Source organism: Molossus molossus, unplaced genomic scaffold (genome assembly GCF_014108415.1).
Source record: "Molossus molossus isolate mMolMol1 unplaced genomic scaffold, mMolMol1.p scaffold_m16_p_15, whole genome shotgun sequence".
NCBI classification, from domain to species: domain Eukaryota; kingdom Metazoa; phylum Chordata; class Mammalia; order Chiroptera; family Molossidae; genus Molossus; species Molossus molossus.
The window spans coordinates 4,867,719-4,888,377 of record NW_023425350.1 but is presented as its reverse complement, the minus strand read 5'-3'; the positions used below and the strand labels follow the sequence as shown (position 1 = coordinate 4,888,377).

Sequence of the window (20,659 nt, the reverse complement as noted above, 5' to 3'; positions counted from 1 at the left end):
GCTCGCCCATGTATTGTGAATGCGTTCAGTCGGATCTTTGGAAAGAGGGTAAGGCGTCACCCCATGTGCTGGCACGAGAAGGTGGCTTTTGGTCACAGTGTGAGGGCTGCAATCCTATTGTGGATTTGGAACTCCCAGCACCTGTCTCCGCAACATCCCAATTGGGACACTTGTGTGCATTAGTCAGCCCTTGCAACATCTTCCTGAGGGAGGACACCTGAAACCGAGGGTGAAGAAACCTGGTGCGCACCGGGAGATTAAGTGGCAATTCCAGGGAAGGAGTGTCCCGGTTGGATATTAACAATGGGTCTCCAATTTTGAACTTTGCACAGTAATGCCATTCTCCCAGCCAGGGAAAACAGAAGCCTGCAACTGGAGCAGACTTCCTCTATAAACCAGGGTAGGGATGCACACGCAGAGAGTGTGAACTTCTGGGTATCACACAGCTGGTTGATGGCTCAGCTGTGAGTGCAGCTCAGGCCTCTGACCCAAGTCTTGTGTCCGTGCAACTGCAGGACTGGGTCACGACTCTGAAAAAGAGCCCAGGGTTTCCATTTCAATGGGCGGTTTCCTCGCCTCATGGTTCAGCACCATTGACCGGGCTCCTCGGAGACTGGGCGATGCATTGAGAAGAAAGCCGCACCATTCTTCCTATAAAGACGTTTTTTTCTAACTAGCTTGTTTCACAAAATAAAAGACGAATCAGGAACAAGATAATGCCATGATATCTGATTAAGAAAATGATAAGGAGCCCTGGCCGGTTTAGCTCAGCGGTTAGAGCGACGGCCTGTGAACCAAAGAGTCATGGGTTTGAATCCCGGTCACGGTCATGTAGGTGGGTTGCAGGTTCAATCCCTGGTCCCAGTCGGGGTTGTAAGGGAGGCAACCAATTGATGTGTCTCTCTCATATTGATGTTTCTCTCTCTCCCTCCCTCCCTTCTACTCTCTCTTGAAAAATAAATCAATGGAAAAATATCCTTGGTGAGGATTTTTAAAAAATAAAGAAAATAATAGGGACCTACAGTGTTACTGGTCTTACAGAAAATCTCTCTATTCAAAATAAATCTTTCTAGTCTTTCACATCTTAAAAGTCTTGTTAAAAATATTGAAATTTGTGCCCTGGCCGGTTTGGCTCAGCGGTTAGAGCGTCCACCTGCGGTCCGGAGAGGCCCGGGTTCGGTTCCCGCTAAGGGCATGTACCTCGGTTGCAGTTTGTCCCCGGCCCTGGTTGGTCGTGCAGGTGGCAGCCACTCGATGTGTCCCTTTCACATCGATGTTTCCCTCTCTCTCTCTTCCTCTCTCTCCCTCCCACTCTGTCTGTACAAAAAATGGAAAAATGTCCTCGGATGAGGATTTAAAAAAAAAAAAAAATTGAAATTTGTAATAGTTGGTGACTACTGCTGTAGGGGTAGCTTGACTTCCCTCAAATAACTTTTTTTCCTGCTTGTAAAGAGAATGCTATGCTTCTTATACAGATTTTGGGAAACATAGAAAAGTATAAAGAAGGAGGTAAAAATATCAGCTGTGTTTCTATGAGCTGAAAATTACCACCGTTAACATTCAAATTCTCTTTGTTACTTTTAATGCATATTCATATAAACAGATATACACTTTTGGGCATGATTGAGATTATGAATATTTTATACATAAAGCTTGGCATCCTGCTGTAGATTGCTTTTTAAAGATCAAGAAATGTATCAAATCTATCTTATCAGTGACGTTTAACCCATGTCTTCAGCAGTTTACCACAGCTCAGAACTTGAGTCAGAGACATTTTATTTCAAAGGCAAATAAAGAGATCTTGTTAGACAACTTATATCTTAAAATAAACAGAGAGGGGTGGGGGGAGAGTTAAAAATCACACTAACTTGCCCAAGGGGTTTGGATTTGCAATTTTCAAAGGCCACATAGATACTGATCAGTTTTGAGGTGACTTGTGTTTTTCTCCAGGTTCCCCTATCAAGTGAGATCAGTCTTTAACACGGAGAAATCAGTCAAGACTTGTGTGACCTGGTCCCTTGGTGTATTCGGAGAATATCAACTATCATTCCCACCATGGAAGGAAAGCCCTTCCCTTCAGCTATCAGCATTTGACAGCTCATTTTCCACCCCCAATCCCCACAAGCCGCAGCTAAGTGACTGCAAGTCTGTGCCTTGACCACGGATTTTCAGACACCCCCAGGTTATGAAAAGTGCTTCGTACCCACAGCCCGAAAGAACCCAGGCCATGAAGAATACTCTCTCTTCCTAACAAGAAAGCCTGAGCAGGAAATGCCATCAGCCTGAATCATCTCTAGCTTATTACGAACCTGGCTTTGGCTAGATAGGCCTGAAATGTCTCTGCAGTTGGCAATGGTTACGCGTTGAGCCCGCTGACGTCTGTGGGAGATCGAACAGTCCGGTCAGGTTTGGGAACCGGAAGAACGAGGCTGGCCGAGCTGGTCTGTGCTTCTGGGCCTCTCCCGGATGGCACCTCTGGACCTCTCTAACTATCACTTCATGGAGAGAGCGCCCACAGGTGCTCTGTCAAAATCAGCACTGATGCACACTTCCACCTACAACTGGCTCCGGGGAATTTTTCTAGGCTTTGCCGAGAAGAACCCAGGGAAGCATTTCTGGAGGGACAGCTCTGTAGAGCAGCGATTCTCAACCAGGGGGTCGAACGACCCTGTCACGGGGGTCGTCTAAGACCATCGGAAAACACGTATTTCCGATGGCGATTCATAGCAGTAGCAAAATTACAGTTATGAAGTAGCAATGAAAATAATTTTATGGCCCTGGCCAGTTTGGCTCATCGGTTAGAGCATCGGCCTGTGGTCCAGAGAGACCCGGGTTCGGTTCCCGCTAAGGGCATGTATCTCGGTTTCAGTTTGTCCCCGGGCCTGGTTGGTCGTGCAGGTGGCAGCCACTCGATGTGTCCGTTTTTTTTTTTCTCTCTCTCTCTCTCCTCCTCCCACTCTATCTGAACAAAATATGGAAAAATGTCCTCAGGTGAGGATAAAAAAAAAAAAAAAAGAAAGAAAGAAAATAATTTTATGGTCAGGGGTCACCGCAACACGGGGAAGCGCATTAGTGGGTTGCGGCAACGGGAAGGTTGAGAGCCACTGCTCTCGAGGGAAAAAAATGTAAGAGGCTTTGTCCCTTGTGAGGCAATTGAAGAAACAGATTTGGAATCAGACCATCTGATAACCTGCTTAACCTTGCTGAGTGCAGACCACCCATCAGAAAAAAAGGGGGCCCGCCTTCCAGCTTGTTCTGAGGATGAGCGAGAATCGGAGGCACGAAGGCAGCCCGGGAACCTCTGAGCTCAGCAAACGTTCCCTGGACTTCTCACAGCCTCTCCTTCCTCAGTCGGCCTGTAGGGTTCTACGCAGGAAGTGTGGCTCATTGTAATCCTGATGTCAACAGCATCTTTCTTCAAGGGCCCAAAGATCTGTTTCCTCATCCAGCCAATGCCCAGACATCACGATGGTTTTCAAGTTTTTGTTGGATAAAGTAAGGCTGGGGAGTTTTCATGATTTATTGGCCCAAATGTACACAGTGAAGGAGAAGGTCTTCTGATCATTCCCTCATGCAATGAGTTGTTTTCAGTAGCTGCATGATAGTGCGAGATCTGTAAAAATAAGTCAGAGTTCTCAGACTGGTGGTAGAGCAAAGCAAGTATGGGAAACAGACATTTGAGCCATCCCAACTCACTAAGGTAGGACTACAAAACACCAGGCAGGGTGTGCTGCAGGCATGAAAGGAGGTATAAACATGCAAGAACTTCCGTGAGCCTCATTTCACAGATGAGGAAACAGGCCTAAGACGATCAAGTGATCTGATCAAGAGCGCAGTTCCTGGTAGATCTGGGACTTGAACTTCATTCTTCTGCTTCTGCGTGTATGTCGCACAGTCCTGTCCAAAGGACTAGGTTCGTCTGTCATAACATTTCTGACTCTTCCACTCGTCAGCTGAGGGAACTTACATCAGTCATCTGTCTTACAGGGTTTTTCTGGGGATTAGATGATATGGTTCAGCGACTTGGCCGTACCAAGTATTCAGTCAAGGTGTGTTATGAGTAGTAGCTACCTTAAAAGCCCCACTCCTGCCCAGCTGGTGTGGCTCATAGGTTGAGTGTGGACCCCTGTACCAAGAGGTCGTCGTTTCAATTCCCAGTCGGGGCACATGCCCAGGTTGTGGGCCCCAATCCACACTGGGGGGCATGCAGGAGGCAGCCAGCCGATGTTCTCTCTCATTGATGTTTCTATCTCTCCCTCCCCCTTTCTCTCTCTCTGAAATCAATCAAAAAAAAAAAAAAGCCCCACTCCTCTCTGCTTCTTTTTCTCCTTTTGTTTCTGGTTTCCAAGTTCCTTTTCTCCCTTACAGAGTTCTTCTGGAAGATACTGATTCCGCCTTATGGGAAACTTGTGGTTCATTTGTCACTTGTGCGTCCAGTCACTTCAAACATGTCTTTGATGTCATTGACCTGTTAGGAAGTAGAGTGGGGCAAGGGCTTCTGGGAAGAGTCTTTGGGGTACAGCAAAGAGCCCCCAGAGGGTCTTGAGTTCTGGCTTTAGCGCTGAGAAGACCTGGTCTCAAGTCTCATTTCTATGATCTGTTAGCTGTGCCCAATCTCTGTCCTCTGGTCTCCTCATCTGTGAAATGGGGACGTCAAGGTCTAGTAAGAGTGTTCTGATGAAAACAGAATGTCCAAACCTGCCCTGGCCCAGTCAGCAGGTCTTTTTACCTTGGATTACAGGCTTCATTCACTGTGCAGTTCTTGGTGCTGAGTAGATGCTCAGTGAGTATTGTTTGGATCACCTAAAACAAGGAGCTCAAATGCTGGAGAAGCAGAAGAAGCCGAGCGAGAATGTTTTGCTCTTCTTGAATCTATTCTGTTTTAGAAGTTCTAAATGGTTTGAAAAGGTCACAAAGGTATAACACTGTGTACCTAAGTGTTGGTATGTATGTTAAACACAAGTGACATTCATAATCATCCATTTATGTTTATAAGATAATTTTTTAAAAGACTAAAAGTTGGCGACAACATATATACCCAGTAAAAGGGGATCGGGAAAATTAATAATGGTATAACCATGCTGACATTAAAAATGTTCTTTAGGAGCCCTGGCCGGTTTTGCTCAGCGGTTAGAGTGTCGGCCTGTGGTCCAGAGAGACCCGGGTTCGGTTCCCGTTAAGGGCATGTACCTCGGTTGCAGTTTGTTCCTGGCCCTGGTTGGGTTGTGTGGGTGGCAACCACTCGATGTGTCCCTTTCACATTGATGCTTCTCTCTCTCTCTCCCCCTCCCACTCTATCTGAACAAAAGATGGGAAAATGTCCTCGGGTGAGGATAAAAAGAAGAGTTTTCGAGGAATATTAAACAACATAAGAAACGATCATAAAATTCTAAGTGGAAATGCAAAATTAAGACTCCAATTTGTAAAAGATCAGATATGAATATAATGCACAATCTAGATCTTAAAAGGACTGCATCAAGATGTTAAAAGGTCACTGCTGCACACTAGTTAGTAGTTCACTTCTCACAGTAGCATGAGTTAACAATCCTCGTATAATGCAAATGAATAATGGAAGCCAGATTTCTCAAGAGGGAAGGAAGTGACAAATACAGAAAAAGAGAAAACTAGAATGAACCCTGAGTTGCTGGATTGGAACTAGAGGTATCAGTAATGAACTCCTAGATTTTAAGGTGGATGGATAGAAGGATAGATGGGTGGCTGGCTGGACGGATGGATGGACAGATAGATAGATAAATCATTTCCTAGCTCTATTAATTAAGAGAGCCTGGAAGCAATGATTTACCAGTAGCACTGAACACATCAATAGTCCATACTTGATTTCTTTCTTTCTTCCCCAAAGGGGATGTTCTGCAATACCAGGCCGATGCGTGGAGTGGACAGAGCAAGCGCCTAGTCCGTCTCCCAATTCCAGAAATCCACTTAATATATATTATGTCCTTGGATAAAGGACATATAAGATATTAAACTGCTAACAATGGATACTACACTTAATCTTAGCCAAAAGGCCGAGAAGCTATTGTACCTTGATTTCTAAATACCATTGTCGCCCTGGCCAGTTTGGATCAGAGCGTCAGCCTGCCGACCAAAGAGTCCTGGGTTTGAGTCTGGCCAAGGGCACATGCCTCGGTTGTGGTTCGTCCCTGGCTCCGGTTGGGGTCATGTGGGAGGCAACCAGTCGATGTGTCTCTCTCACATTGATTTTTTTTTTCTCTCTCTCTCTCTCCCTCCCACTCTGTCTGAACATAAATGTAAAAATATCCTCAGGTGAGGATTAAAAAATAAAAACATAAATAAATAAATACCATTGTCTACTAAAAGGAACCGGGGCTTCTGGGAGAATTGGGTGGTTCTAGGGCTGGAACAGGGATGGCAAAGGGACATAATGTCTTCAACTCACTCTCAAACGTTTCAAAATACTAATAACATGTCTCTCCGTTAATGTAAAATCTCACCATATATCTGTATGTCTCTATCTGTAGACCTTCTTACAACTTTTCTGTAATTTCTGAAATTATATTAAAATAAAAAGTTACCTCCCAAAAGAGTAATCTCCCTTTGCAGGCTAGCAAAATGTGAATGGTACAGTTTATTTGATGAATTGTATAGTATGTGAATTCTATCTCAATACAGCTACCACAAATACCATCTACTGAAAAAAAGTAACCTGGAAAGAACAAGTCAGCTCAAGCATGAGCCTCCTGTGAAACTTTTTCAGATTCTTGTTTGAATTCCCACGCCACCCGCACCTCCCATCCCCCCTCACAGTTTTCAGTGGCCGACGCTGTAATCCTGGGTTACTCGTCTGTCCCCATCTCTGGACGGTGCTTTGCTTAGAGGGCGGGATCACACCTCACTCTTCTCTGAATCACCAACACCCAGAACAGTAAATGGTTGTTTAATAGGCAAATGCTCATCTTGTTACATATTTTGCTATTGAATACATGTATCAATCAGACCTTTAATTACTTGATAAATACGTATTGTTTCTTTGCCATGAATAATATATCCTTGGTGCATGAAACAGCTGGCAAACATGGCTGAGACTAAGATTCTGAGAACCGCGCTGAGCTTAATAATGTCAGAGGTCAAGAATGTCAGGTTCTCTGAATATTTGACCTCTATTTTAATGTCAACATCAAGCAGCCAACATTTTGGGGGAGCCACTGTGTGGGTGGCTGGGGTGGTTGGGCCTTGCCCATCCCCTCCCTGGCCCTCAGCCTGAGGCCAGCTCTGCTGATAAACCGGGTCATCCTGATCCTGTTTCTGAATCATCACTGGCCCCTGATGTGGGCTCAGTGTCCCACACAGAGTGGGGCCGAGGACAGGCTCAGGCTCTGGGTCACTCCTCCTGGCCGATGGCCGAGCCAGCCTCCCTTTCACTCCAGGGAGCCTGCTGTCGGCTCAGAGGACAGGCCACACCCTTCGCCCCAGCACCCCGGGGGGACCGTGTGGGTGGGTGTTTCCCGAGGGTGCCAGTGAGGCTCCTGCCCAGCATTACCTCCCAGAGGTCTCAGGATCCCGTTCAGAACTGCTGGGGGCACCTGTGAGCGTTCAGGCGGCTCTCCAAGCGCCCCTCTCCCTCCCCGTGGACTGAGGTGGCCGGAGCGACGCCCCACAGACGACATCAGACAGGACGGACCCCGCAGCGTCTTTCTTAGCACGCCATCATTTTTCCATTTGAAAATGAGCACTGCACTTACAGGGGATTTTGCGTAAGAAGATCACAAAGGAGCAATGGTTCTCAACACACACAAAAGCCACGAAGAGCGGCATGAATTTCCTGCAAGGCTGCTCTAGGGACGCCTGCGGCAGAGGGGGGCAGTCTGTTCCCAGCGACACGCAGAGCGGGGCTTGCGGGGCGTCAGTCCACTCAGAGGTGCTCGCAGGGGCGGGTTGGCGTGACCCTGAGCCAGGTATCTGTGAGCGTGGAGAGGCCTGTTTTACCCTGGGCACTTCCAGGTCATCCCTGCTGTCCCCCACCCCGCTGTCCTCACTCTTGTTCCTCCCAGAGTGCTCTGTGCTCTCCCCCTGACGCCGAACCCTCGGGGTCCCCTGGAGCCATCTCTCAGGCAAGCAGGCTGGTGGCACATCAACTTCCCTTGGCTGCCTGCTAGGGCCTCCCCTGAGGACACCCATGGACACAGCCAGTGCCAGACCAGATGCCTCCATGTCCACGGAAAAGCCTTGCCCCTGAGGCTACCCTCTGCCCCTCCTGGGATGGGACAGAGAAAGCAAAGACTCGTGTCCTTGATGACAGGGCCTTGACGATGACAAAACTCATATTGCCTGGTTCAGCATGGAGTCAAGCTGATCCACCATCAGTGTTTCGTGAATGAGCAAATGAACAAATGAATGGAAGAACGAGTGAAGTGGCGTCACCTGGTCACCCCTCCTACCTCAGTGAAAACGCGGGCATCTGACCTTCACGCAGTATTTCTCTCCCGCCCCAGCAGGGGTGGCTTGCGTGTCCTCATGGCCACGTCCACCCCTGCCTCTAAGCACCTGGATCTCCTCTTTGCCAATGACTGTCCCTTTCTTGTCCTGTGAGCTGCTCACTCCTGTGGCCACACCCTGCACCTTGTCATCACCTGAAACTGCTCCACCTGTGAAAGCTTTAATACCGATATCCCACTCTCTTGCCACAGTCTGTGTCCTTCCCTCTCTCATTCCTAACTCCCACTGCACGAGCCCGCGCGCGCACACACACGCGCACACACGCGCGCGCGCGCGCGCACACACGCACACACACACGCACACGCACACGCACACGCACACGCACCCCTGCCTTTTCCTGCTCCGTCTCCTCCTCCTTCCTGGTCTGGCCCCTTTAGCTACCAGAACAGACTGTCTGAACTTCCCGCTCATTGGCACCTTAGGTTCCCTGGTGCCAGATCAACTCTATAGTGTCTTCTCCACCTACATCTTGGCAGCTAAGCTGTCCCAGAAAGGGTCCTACAAGAGCTGACCAGCAACGCTGGTGGCACATGCCCTTCCTTCTCCAGAGGTCCCTCTCCTTCGCTCACTCAGCCCGTCTTCCATTCAACAAATGTGCATTGAGCTAGGACCGTTCAGGGTGCTGGGAGCCCAGGCTCAGCCAGACAGGCCAGGCCCCTGCTCTCAGGGATCCCACCTGCCCGGGGGCGGGGGGACAGGAAGTAGAGAAACGACCCCAGGCGATGCAGCCAGCTCAGCGTCGTTGTTCTGATGGGGTCCCTTCCTCGGGCTTGTAGTCTTCGTTCTGCAGATGACCTTGCCTCCGACTTCAAGCAAAGTGATACCCGCACCTCCCTTCTAATTCTGCCATCTACGGATTCCTCACCCCACACCCCCTTGGCCCAGGGCCGCCGTCTTCCTCTTGCCTCAGAGGACGTGACAGGTTCCTCTTCCCTGAGGCCAGCACCCCCTCCTGTGCTCGCCACCCATCCTCTCGGCTCCCCGTCACGTCCCTTTACCGTCATACTGTCTTTCTTCCCATCCCTCCCCTCAGACTGCAAACAAGCTCCGTCGTCTTCTGTCTTAAAATCCCCCCCTTGGTCTCCGAGTCTCCTGCCCACCACCCGATCTCTCTCCTTCCCAGTGGGAGGTCTTCTGGCACAGTCTTTGCGTGCTGACTGCTAGGCACACGTGAGTTTGCCCCACAGTGGAGGGCCTACTGTGTGTTCACTGCTGGGGTGACAGTGGGGGGCATGACAGGCAAGGCCACCTGCCTCAGGAAGTTCACATTCTGGGGTGGAAAGCAGGTCCGATGCACGTGTGGGGGTTCAGAACATGCCACCCAAAAATGTGCCTCAGTGGTATGTGGATTATTTTGAACTAAAGGCAACCAAGACCCTGTAGTCTCAAGAGAAACTTCTAGCCCCGCTTAACTACCTAGAAGAATTTGAATTTGCCCAGAATAAGAGGCTATCGGAGATAACCCTTTGATCTGTTCATGGGGCAGGGCAAACTACTAATGACCGAATGTCTGCTCTTCCTATCAGCCTGCAGTGGCCCTTTGAAGCCCCCAAGGCACCTGACCTTGTCCCTAGCTCAGAAGGTCTCAGGAGGTACCCCATTTTCCTTCTGTCTTGGAACCGCTCATGTGTGCGGGGTCTCTGACTCTCTCTCGTCTATGAGTTCCCGTGCACACAAAACTACATTTCATTTTCTCTTGTTGATCTATTATTCGGCCAGCCAAAAGAACCAGAGGAATCTTTCTCCTTTCTAGCACAAGTAAACGGGTAAATAAAAATGAGAAATTTACATTTTTTTTTTTTTTTTACAGTTCTATGAAGAAAGAGGTAATGAGACTGAGAGCAACTGGGAAAACCCTCTGAAGAAATGACAGGCCTGAAAGGTTAGACTGACCCAGACAGCCCTGGCTGGTTTAGCTCAGCGGCAGAGCGTCGGCCCACGGACCAGTGAGTCACAGGTTCGATTCCGGCCAAGGCCACATACCTCGGTGGTGGTTCATGCCAGGCCCTGTTCGGGGTTGTGTGGGAGGCAACCAATCAATGTGTCCCTTTCACATTGACGTTTCTCTCTCTCTCCTTTGCTCTCCCTCTCTCTCCCTCTCTCTCTATCTGAAGATAAATAGAAAAATATCCTCGGGTGAAGATTAATAAAGAAAAGAATGACCCAGACACCTGAGGAGTGGAGGGACGGACACGCGGGGGCATGGGAACAGGAAGTGCAATGCCTGGTGGCAGGAACTGCGTGGCTTCGTCGGGGAAGTGTGTGTGGGCGGGACATCCCCTCAGTCCACCGAGATCTGGTTCTCTCGTTTTAATTGGTGTACAGGGTTCATCGTCGAGTGTACCACGGTGTATTTGGATGGACATCTATTTCAAGTGTGGGGAAATTACGAATAATGTTGTTGTGAATATTCTCGCCCAGGTCTTTCGTTGAACACATTGGCACATTGCCGTCGACTATGTATCTGGGAATGAAATTGCTGGGCCCTAGGGTTTACGTACGTTCCACATATGTAGATAATTTTAAATGGTTTTCTAGAGTAATTGCACTAATTCACACACCCACCAGCCATGTGTGAAAGTTCTTGTCACGCCAATCCTCATTAATCCTTGGTAGTAATAATAATTCGTAATTACACGCACACATTGCTGAACTAGCTAGACCCCGCAACCCTGGCTGCACTGCAGCCCCAGAAAGACTGCGGGTGCACACCTGAGCCCGCCACCCTGCCTGGAACCTGTTAGCTCCAGGGTGAGGCCTACCGCCTGAACCTGAGCTTCACCATGATCCCGCCCTTCCCTACCTTCTCAGTGCGTGTCCTGTGCCTTCCTCCCTCCGAAAGCCCCTTTACTCCCCCCGGTGTGCCCATTGTGCCCCATACAGGACAGGCTACATAATGTGCGGCCCTGATTCAAAATTCCTAAGAACTTCAAGACGGTGACAGCAGAAAGCTGAACTGAGTGTGCGGTCTTTCTGACACGGGGCCCTGTGCGCTTACTCTGGTCCTTTGCGCTCCCACACCTGTCATCTGTTTCAGCCCTCGAGCTCTGGAGAGCACGGGCAAGTCATCCAGGGAGTGAGTTGCTTTCTTCCAAAGTCAATGGCTTTGTTTTTTAAATGCTCTTAGAAGGTAGAACACTCATTAGTGTTGTAGTCTAGTTACTCGGTTCTGAAAATGGCCAACAACAGACTATGGCTGAGACCCACTGTGATCAGGGCAGGGTGAGCTCTATGCTTGTGATGGAAATGCCAGCCAGCAGTTTCACCACAAAGGCAGAGGTTGCAATGAGCTTTCAAGCACAGAAGTCACCTTGCAGCCAGTTTGTACTCTGTGTGGTATCATTAACCTGTGCTCCTTCCCAGTAAACAACTGTTCTTATTCAAAGCACTCTGTACATTAATCACTCCAGAATGTCTCCTTCCAAATAGACTGGAAATGCATGGAAACCCGTACTCGGTGTTGTATACACAAAGTGTAAGTGTGTGATTGAAGACGGAAATGGCTGGGTGTCGGTGTTTCCTGGTTTGGGGCCAGGCCCTAGGGAGAATGTTCATGGTCAAGTCTAGGAAGTCTTCCGATTTGTCTATGCTCAGCTTCCCTGGATTGATTTCTGCCCGTCCAGAACTCCCTGGTAGGGTGGCCTTTTATTCGTAATATGCACAAGGCCTGGCAATAGGTCCAATACATGTTTGGCTGATGAATGAAAGAGAAAGGGGGAAAGAGGGGAGGAAACAGAAGGGAGATTTCAGGGTTGGGCTCTATTATCTTGTGGAAACAAAATAACTAACATTACTTCCTACCACCCTGCCTAAAGCCAACAAGCAAACATAAAACAACCTGACTGCATCTAAAGCCCAGCTTAACTGTCCACAATGTAGATAATAACTCATTCTGGTTGGTTTAGGACATATGGTAAATGACCATATTAATAATGTTAATGAAAACTAATAAATTTATATCTAGAGCATTTCTGAAAGGTTATTTTCTTATTACATGCATATAACTTTAACTATTTTTAATTTAGTTGTCCATTCATTTATTTATTCAACAGACATTGAGTGCCTGTTATGTGTCATAACTAGGGAATAAATTTCCATGATCAAACATTTTGTAGTTTATTCTATCACTGGCCATTTGTGGATTGAAACATAATTTTTAAAAAGTCGATCTTTTTAACGGTGAAAATATTAACTGTACGTCTTGGCTTCTGCACCAAGACTCATTCTACAAACCTCGGAGGAGATGGCAATGCTAGGCCGAGAGGACCAGTGTCCACTGCACGCGCATCCTCTGATGCCGTCCTCCCAGATAGTGCTGCTGTAACCCTCCAGTTCAGGTCCTGACCTGCGGGCCTCCTCCATGGGAGCATGTTCCCTGGGTGGGCTTCAGGGAGTTCTAAACCCTCAAAATTGATGCAAAATATCTGTTTCCTACGGAACAGATGGAGTTGTCATCAGATTCCTAAAGGGATTGGGACCAGAATAAGGTTGGGAACAACTGCCTGGACTGGGCCTTGGAATAAGCCCCATCCAACTTCACCAGAGCCGCACACTGACCAGGCCATGCCATCCACTCCGAAGCAGCTAGGCTTCCGGTGCCCCCCACTGCCCACCCCACGGGGCATCTGTTTCTTTTAGAACTTGCTTCTGTATTTTCTCTCCATGAAGCATTACGATAGGCTGTGGATAGACTTCCCAGCTTCACCTAGAAAACCTTAGCCCTGGCCTTCCCCGTCCTAACAAACAGGCTCACCACCCACCAAGTTGTTCACCCTCCAAATCAAATCCACCACAAATCAAACCTTGTCTGCTTCGCTGGTCTGCAGCCAGCTCTCCCCCCAGCCCTCAGAGGAATCTTAAAAACGGTGCATCAGGTGGTATCACTCCTCTGCTTAGTACCCAGCACACGCACGTTTAAATCCAAACTCCCTTCTGACCCTGACAAGAGCCGACACAACCTGTCTTCGGCCTGTTTCTCTGACCTCTGAGAGCACTTTTCAGTGACTGCAGCCACATTGCTTTCTTGCTTTTCTGGCCTCAGGGTTTTTGCACTTGCTGTTCTCTCTGCCTGGAATGCTCTGACCTCAACTTCTCCATGGCTGGCTACTTCGCACCATCCAGATCTCAGCTGAAATGTCACCCCCTCCGAGATGCCTGATAATAAAACATAAATATTTGTTGAATAAATGGAAGAGAGAGATGCTACTCTAAGTGATCACCAAAGACTGTGCTTCTGTCCTGCAGATTCTCACTGATCCCGGGGCCTTCTTCTTGCCTGTCGGACCCCTGTCTGTCTGTCTGTCTGTCTGTCTGCTGTATCTGAGTTGCCCTGGAGTGCTGAGCGACCTGAAGGCTAGCCAAGCCCTCCCGGCCCAGGACTTCAAGCCCACCCATCTCTCTGTTTCTCCCAATCATCACTTGGGCTTGTTCATGACCTGTGGAGGAATTGTCCATACATTAAAAATACCACTAACAACTGGATTCGTTTTCTATTGCTGCATAACAACCCCCCACAAACTTGTTGGTTTAAAACAACCTAAATGTGGGCTCACGGTTCCATAGATCAGGAGCTGGCAGGCCATTGCTGGGGCTCTCTGGGTCAGGGTACAAGGTGGAAACAAAGTGTCGGGCAGTGTGAGTTCTGGGGAGAAAAATCAGCTCCCAAGCTTAGTCCTGTTCTGGCAGAATTCAGTCTTCTGCAGTGGAAAGACGGAGGTCCCTTGTTACTTTTCCTCTCTGCTACGCGGTCAGCTGGGGCCGCTGTCAGCTGCCAGGGGCCAGCCTCAGGTCCTTCCATGTGCGCTCACAAGAGGAAGGCCCGCCTGCTTTCGGGCCAGCCAGAGCGGGTCTCTCTGACTTCCTCTTCCGCACCCAGCCGAGAAAACTCTTCTTTGAAGGGCTCGTGGGAGTAGGTGAGGCCCTACCTGAAGATCAACTGATTAGTAGCCTTACTTACATCTGCAAAATCTCTTCTGCCATGAAACATATTGTAATATCATACTCACAGAGGAGGAATTAGACAAGATCAATGGTCCTTGAGTCATCTTAGAATTCTGCCTACTTCAAAAATGTGGTTAGTAGCCCTGGCCGGTTTGGCTCAGCAGTTGGAGTGTTAGCCTGCAGAACAGAGAGTCCTGGGTTCGGTTCCCACTAGGGGCACGTACCAAAAACAAAAACAAATGTGGATAGTCATTGCCATCAATATCATCATCATCCAACACAAGTAATCTTTCCCACCAAGGCAAAAAGAGAATCACGTCTCACTCCATACAATAGACTCCTGGTATACAGCAAGGATTTGAGAAATTAAAGTCAGGGAAGCATACAGCATACATATATGCAGCTGTTACTATGTGTCAACACCATGTTCAAATGGAATTGGAACATCTTTAAAACTTCCTGTAAACTTTTTGTGTTATTTTAATCTTCCTTACTCGTGACCACATGTACTGTAAACATATCCATCCGTATATTTGTTCAACAGATATTTATTGAGTGACTAATATGTCTGCTTTAGGTTGTAAGTGTCTAGAAGGTAGATTTCAAGTGAAATTGCCCATAAGGAAATGCCTTGTAGATGACATTGTTGTATAAGACTCAACTATGTAAGTTTTGCTCTATGGGCTGGATCAGTATATGGATTTTAGTGCGTTTAGATCATGTTAATACTTTCAGGGACGCATATACAATTTGCTGCTCTTTATTTTTACCTTATGTTATACCTTTTGTTCATTTCACGTCTTGGGCAGAAAAGAGTTCTTGAGCCAAGAACAGCGGGTATCTCCTGTGGGCCTCCCATGGACCTGGGCACGGGCCAGGGACTTAGGCTTGGCAGCTCAGATGTAGGAGGGTGCTGAGATGGGCGTAAGGCACGTGAAGAAGAAGGAAGGGGAGCGCCCCCCACCGCTTGGAAGTGATGGCTATGGTGGCGGCTGTGGTGGCTGCAGGAATGCCCAGTTTTCTGGGCTGAAAACGGTGGAGTCGGGGTTCAGTGGGTCCTCATAGGGGAGATTTAAGCCTGTCCAGCCTCCCTTACTCCTGCTTGGTTTCTGAGCTGGCTCCCTTGTTTCCTGAGGGTTCTGTGAGCCTCTCAACAGTCCTTCTGCGGATTCCTTTTCCTTTGAGACTGACCAGAGCCTGTGCCTGTTGTTGGCAGATACGGGGCATAACCATAAGCAGGGAGAGGGGCAAAGAGGATGAGGATGTGGCAGGGGTGGGGGAAGGGACAGCGATGAGCAGTCACAGGAGGAGTTTGCATCCTGCCAGTCTCATGCAACCGGGGGCAGGTTTGTTTTTCATTTTAAACTTCCAAACACACAGAAAGGTTGAGAAAAGAGTATTTTCAACAACTCACATACCCCTCACAAGATTGAACGATTATTAACATCTTCGGGCAAGATTATTTTTTTGTGAACCTAAGTTTTTCTCATTTTCTTCCTTTGCCATAATGGAAAATGAACCCTACCTTCCTCGTAAGGTTTTGGAAGATTAAGAGAGATAACTTGTGTTAACCGTTTAACTTAGAATGTCTACTGTGATGATTTTATTATTGAACTATGAACTAATGAACTATGATGATTTTATTATTATTAATTCTCTCAATATACACTTACGGAGCATCTCTGTGGGGTGAGACTTTGGAGGCCTGGGGGAGCTGGGGGTGCGTCTTGCAACTTGGTACCTAAGGAGACGTGGCTAAGTAAATACAAAATGACAATATAAGGCAGTATTCTTCAACCTTGACTAATGTTCAAATGTGTAAGTGAAAAAGAAATGTCAGACTCCCAATGTTGGCTTAATTCTTTTCTTTTAAAAGAAATCTTCATTTTGAAATAATTTTTGATGTATAGAAAAGTTATAAATACACTACAGAGTTCTCATCTGCCCCGATTCTCACCATTTTGCACAACCAGGGCATAGTTATCGAAAGTAAGAAATTAACGTTGGTACAATATTATTAACTAAACTATAGGTTTTATCAAAGTTTCCACGTGTGTCCTCTTTCTATTCCAGGACCTGGTCCAGGAGACCACTTTGCGTTTAGGACTTAATTCTTTTTAATGTTTTACTTAAAGATGTGTAACTATAAACCCAGCTGTAAGTGTATCATGCCTTTAGCTCTTATACACCAAAACAAATGTACACATTAATTTCAAGCAAAACTTTAAAACTTCAAACCAATATAATTCAAATTAATTTAACGTGATGGTTGAGACTGTTTTGATGCAAAGCAGCCACCGCTTTGCCAAATGAATATATTGGCCGTGCCATGCCAAAATATTGCATTGGGTTCTTTTGCATTGTCTAGCCCTCCACGAGCAGGTGGATTTCGTTCCTCCCATCACTGCCCTCCATTTGACCAATTGCAAAACCTTCCTTCTCAAGGCAGGCCATGCCATCGCGAGACTTTCATTTGGCTCTCACTCGTCCCTATCACATTTCTTCATACCATCCCCCTCCTCCTACCCGCTGAGCTGAGACGCTGGAAGTCGGGCACGTGGCACCGGTGAAGTGTGACCGTAAATGCAAACTTGGCGCCGACTCAGAGCGGTAGTACTTTTCAGATGGCCAGCCAGATGCTCGATATACTTATATCAATAGTGAAAAGGTTAACATTGAAATAGAAAAAAAAAAAAAAAAAGCCTAAAGCTTATTTTGAGACTACAGTTGTAAGCCTCAGTTTAAGAACGACTGCAGCGAGATTATACACAATGGACACTGGGTACTTAGATATTTAAGGCCTGGAGGAGATGAAGGATGACCGGGAATTACCGAGACAGTGCAAGGAGGGGGTTCAAGGTCGTCAGAGGAGCAGGTGCAAAGGCTTGAACAGGGTGAGAGAGGGGCTGGTATTTTTCAAGCTGTAAACCATCTTGGAGAGTGAGAGGCAGGTGGGGGGAGGGGATGGCTTGGGTACTGTGACTAGGAAAGTCCAAAGGTGGCAGCAAAGGTGTACAGATGTGTTCTTTTAGGCTTTGGGAGAACTACACAGTTTTTGAGTTGGATGTGACGCAATCAGATTTGCCCATTAGAGAGATGCCTTTGTGTCCTGTGGGAGACAGATTTGAGGCAGGAAAACCAGAATGAAAGGATTGCAATGGGCCAGGTGGGAGAGGATGAGGTTTGAACCCCTAGGATTGTGGGAACAGAGAGGATGAATATGACATCTGACAGGTAGACTCCAAACGATTGGAGATGGATTGGCTGTGGAGGTAAAGAATTGGGAGAGGCATTTTGAAGATTCCTTAATAGTTTCTGGATGGCAACTAATAATGGAACATTTAAGGTTAAATGGAGTCTCCAACTGAATTATTTTTGGAGAGGGGAGGAGTATATATCTTTATTTTTAAAAATTTTTTTATTATTTTTGTTACAGGTGTTTCTCCTTTCCCCCCATTGACACCCTCCTCCCGATCCCCACCCCCCAGCCCCAGCCCCAGCCTTGTTGTCTATGTCCAAGGTTACCCATACATGCATGAACTATTTTTTTCTTAAACAATTTTCAAGGTTTTGACCCCCAGGAGTAAATAATACTAACTAACGCTTACATAGTACTTACCACCCCGGCACTGCACTGTGTGCTTCGCATGAACTGTATTTTACTGAATCTAAAAGCTCACTAACTCTAAGTTGCACCATTACTTCATGTACTAGTAGAGGAAAAAGTACTGTCAATTAAACGCACCTGCCTCACAAACCACATCTTAATTTAGGCATGTTAAAAATAGATGTCTTAGACTCAGTGATCTACGGCATATATTCATTTATCTTTACAACAGCCCTCGGAGGTACAAATAAGGAAACAGGCAGGGAGAGATCAGATCAACTTGCTCTATGCAGGTGCTTTCCGGGTAGCCAGGATTTGGACCCGGCGGAATGTTCTGGAGCCGGTGCTCTTAGTTCCAAGCACAGGCATCTAATGTAGCATTATGTTTAAGTTCATTACAGCCCAAGGACTGAGTGCCTGGGTTAGAGATGATACTAGGAACACCGGAGAAACTGCACCGTCCTCAGAGGAACGCAGTCCGAGAAGGCAAGTGGGTCGAGCCCTCAGGGCAGTGACTGTGGGAAGAGCCGCTGGCACTGAAGACTAAGAACACCTTGTTTTATCTCACAGAAAAACACTGCGGTCCCTGCTTGTGTGGTTCCTGACTCGGAGCTCCGACTTGTCTTGCCGGAGAGACAAAATGCATAATTGGACGTGTTTGGAACAATAATCATCTGGCACAGAGCCACGCTGTTTTCATTACCAAAGGCCAACATGGATGGAACAAACAAGACTTTGGGTCAAGATGAGGAGTGATGAATTAACGGATTTAATCAGGCTCAGGGACCCCACAGATGAATGAACAGTCCTGTCATCAAGTCTAGATGGAGGGGGTGGTCAGAAAAGTACATTACAATCTACAAATATAATCGCTATGGGCTTGTTTCAAAATCATTCAAAATAAGCCAAGAAAGAGGGAGCGGTGAGGGTAGAGCTGAAACACAATGGGTGGCGTCACCTGCAAATTGCTGAAGCTAGCTGAAACATGCATGAGTTGAGTATGCTATTAAACTTTTACATGTTACAAACTTTTCCTATCATAATAAAAATAACAGAATGAAGAACACGTTCAAAAGGAGCCCATCCCATTTAATAAAGAACGAAGCTTTATGGGCTCTTTAAAAGTGACATTTTAATTAGCCTTCAGAGGTTGGGGTGACTTAAGGAAACCAGAGTGCTTGAAGAAAACTTCTAAGCATAGATATTTGGGGTAGCATTGCAGTCAAGTTCACTATTACTGTGCTTATAGGATGTGTTCTTGTATTTTGATATAATTGATATATCAATTAAAATCAATTAAAATGATATAATTGCCATAAAGGTATTTATACAGTACAGTGAAATCACAGAATGAGAAAAATGCTCAAAAGGCGAGTTCTGAGGAGCGGGTGGGATCTGGATATAAAGAGAAGGGGAAGGCATTCCTGAGCCCAGATGAGCATAGGCAAAGATGCAAAATCAGAACAATGAAACTGATGGCAGTGAAACAGAAGGCAAATCTAGGGGCCAGTGGGAAATAGGGTTGAATACAGTAAAGTGAAATGGTCTAGAGCCCTCAATTATTGACGTTAGTAGTAGGATATAGCTATATATCTAACACATAGCACTTAACTAAGGGGCAGCTACTATTGTTTTACTGTCAATGGAGTTTTACATTCTTGAAAATAATAAAAGGAATATTATTGTGCATAAAATTACTGTGAAAGCCAACCCCGCACGTTTTGGAAACGACGCGTTTTCTATTTTTATGACGTGCTTAAAAGGCGTTCGGTGACCACTGTGACGCTCGGGGCCATACTGCCTCCCCAAGGAGGAAGGCGGTCCTGCACTTTTCCCCAAAGAAAAGTATCAGGCAGAAGGTCGAATTTGGACTGGGAGTTGGACAGTTAGGACAAAAACAAAATTGCTAAACCCACCAACCCTTACCCTGCCATAGACTAATACAGCCTGTGCTCCAAATGACCCGCCTTGGTTACACGTTAAGGGAAGTGGGTCTTCCGTCCCAATTTCAAAAGGACCCTTCTGACTACACAGTTCAGCCACTTCGCCCTCAAGTGTTCGTCCAAGCAAGACTCCTCGGGCCTTGGGCATCAAGAGCGGGTCTCTGCTGGAAACGATGGGTCTGGTGGGCTGTCTGTCGTCGTCGCCGCACACTCGTCTCCAAGGACGTTAGATTGACATCCATTCTTCCCTGATCTTCACTCCTGTTACTTTTCTTAGTGTGCTTTCAATTTCATCCCTTAGTGGATACACGTCTCACCAATCCAGACCAATATAACACCTTTAACACGGTACTTGTAAAGAGCATCTGTTTGCCATGTTGCAGAAACACTGGAGAGAAAACACACCGCTCCGAATCGCCTCCACGGAGCCGCGAGGCGCGGGGTCAGCCCTGCCCGGGCCGGGCCCGCGACACGGGCTCGCGCGGCGACCCTAAGGGTTTGCAGCCGCTCAGGACGCTGCGAGCAGGGGGCGCGGATCCCGGGCCTCCCCGCCCCGGGGTCGCAGGCGGCCCTCCACGCCGCAGCCCGCTTCCCTCGCGACCCTCTCCCTCTCTTCCGGGAACGGCGCGGGCGCGGCGCCGGAAGTGCGTCACCAGCCAGCGCCTCGCGCCGCAGAGGCCCGGGGAGCGGAACC

General features: G+C 47.5%; 1 non-coding gene across 1 annotated transcript; it reads right to left on the bottom strand.

The window, feature by feature from the left end:
• Window positions 1–5,844: 5,844 nt before the first annotated feature.
• LOC118631320 lies at window positions 5,845–6,038 on the bottom strand. Its single transcript, XR_004959802.1, has one exon. It is a non-coding gene; the product is annotated as a U2 spliceosomal RNA (small nuclear RNA).
• Between the last annotated feature and the right edge of the window lie 14,621 nt (window positions 6,039–20,659).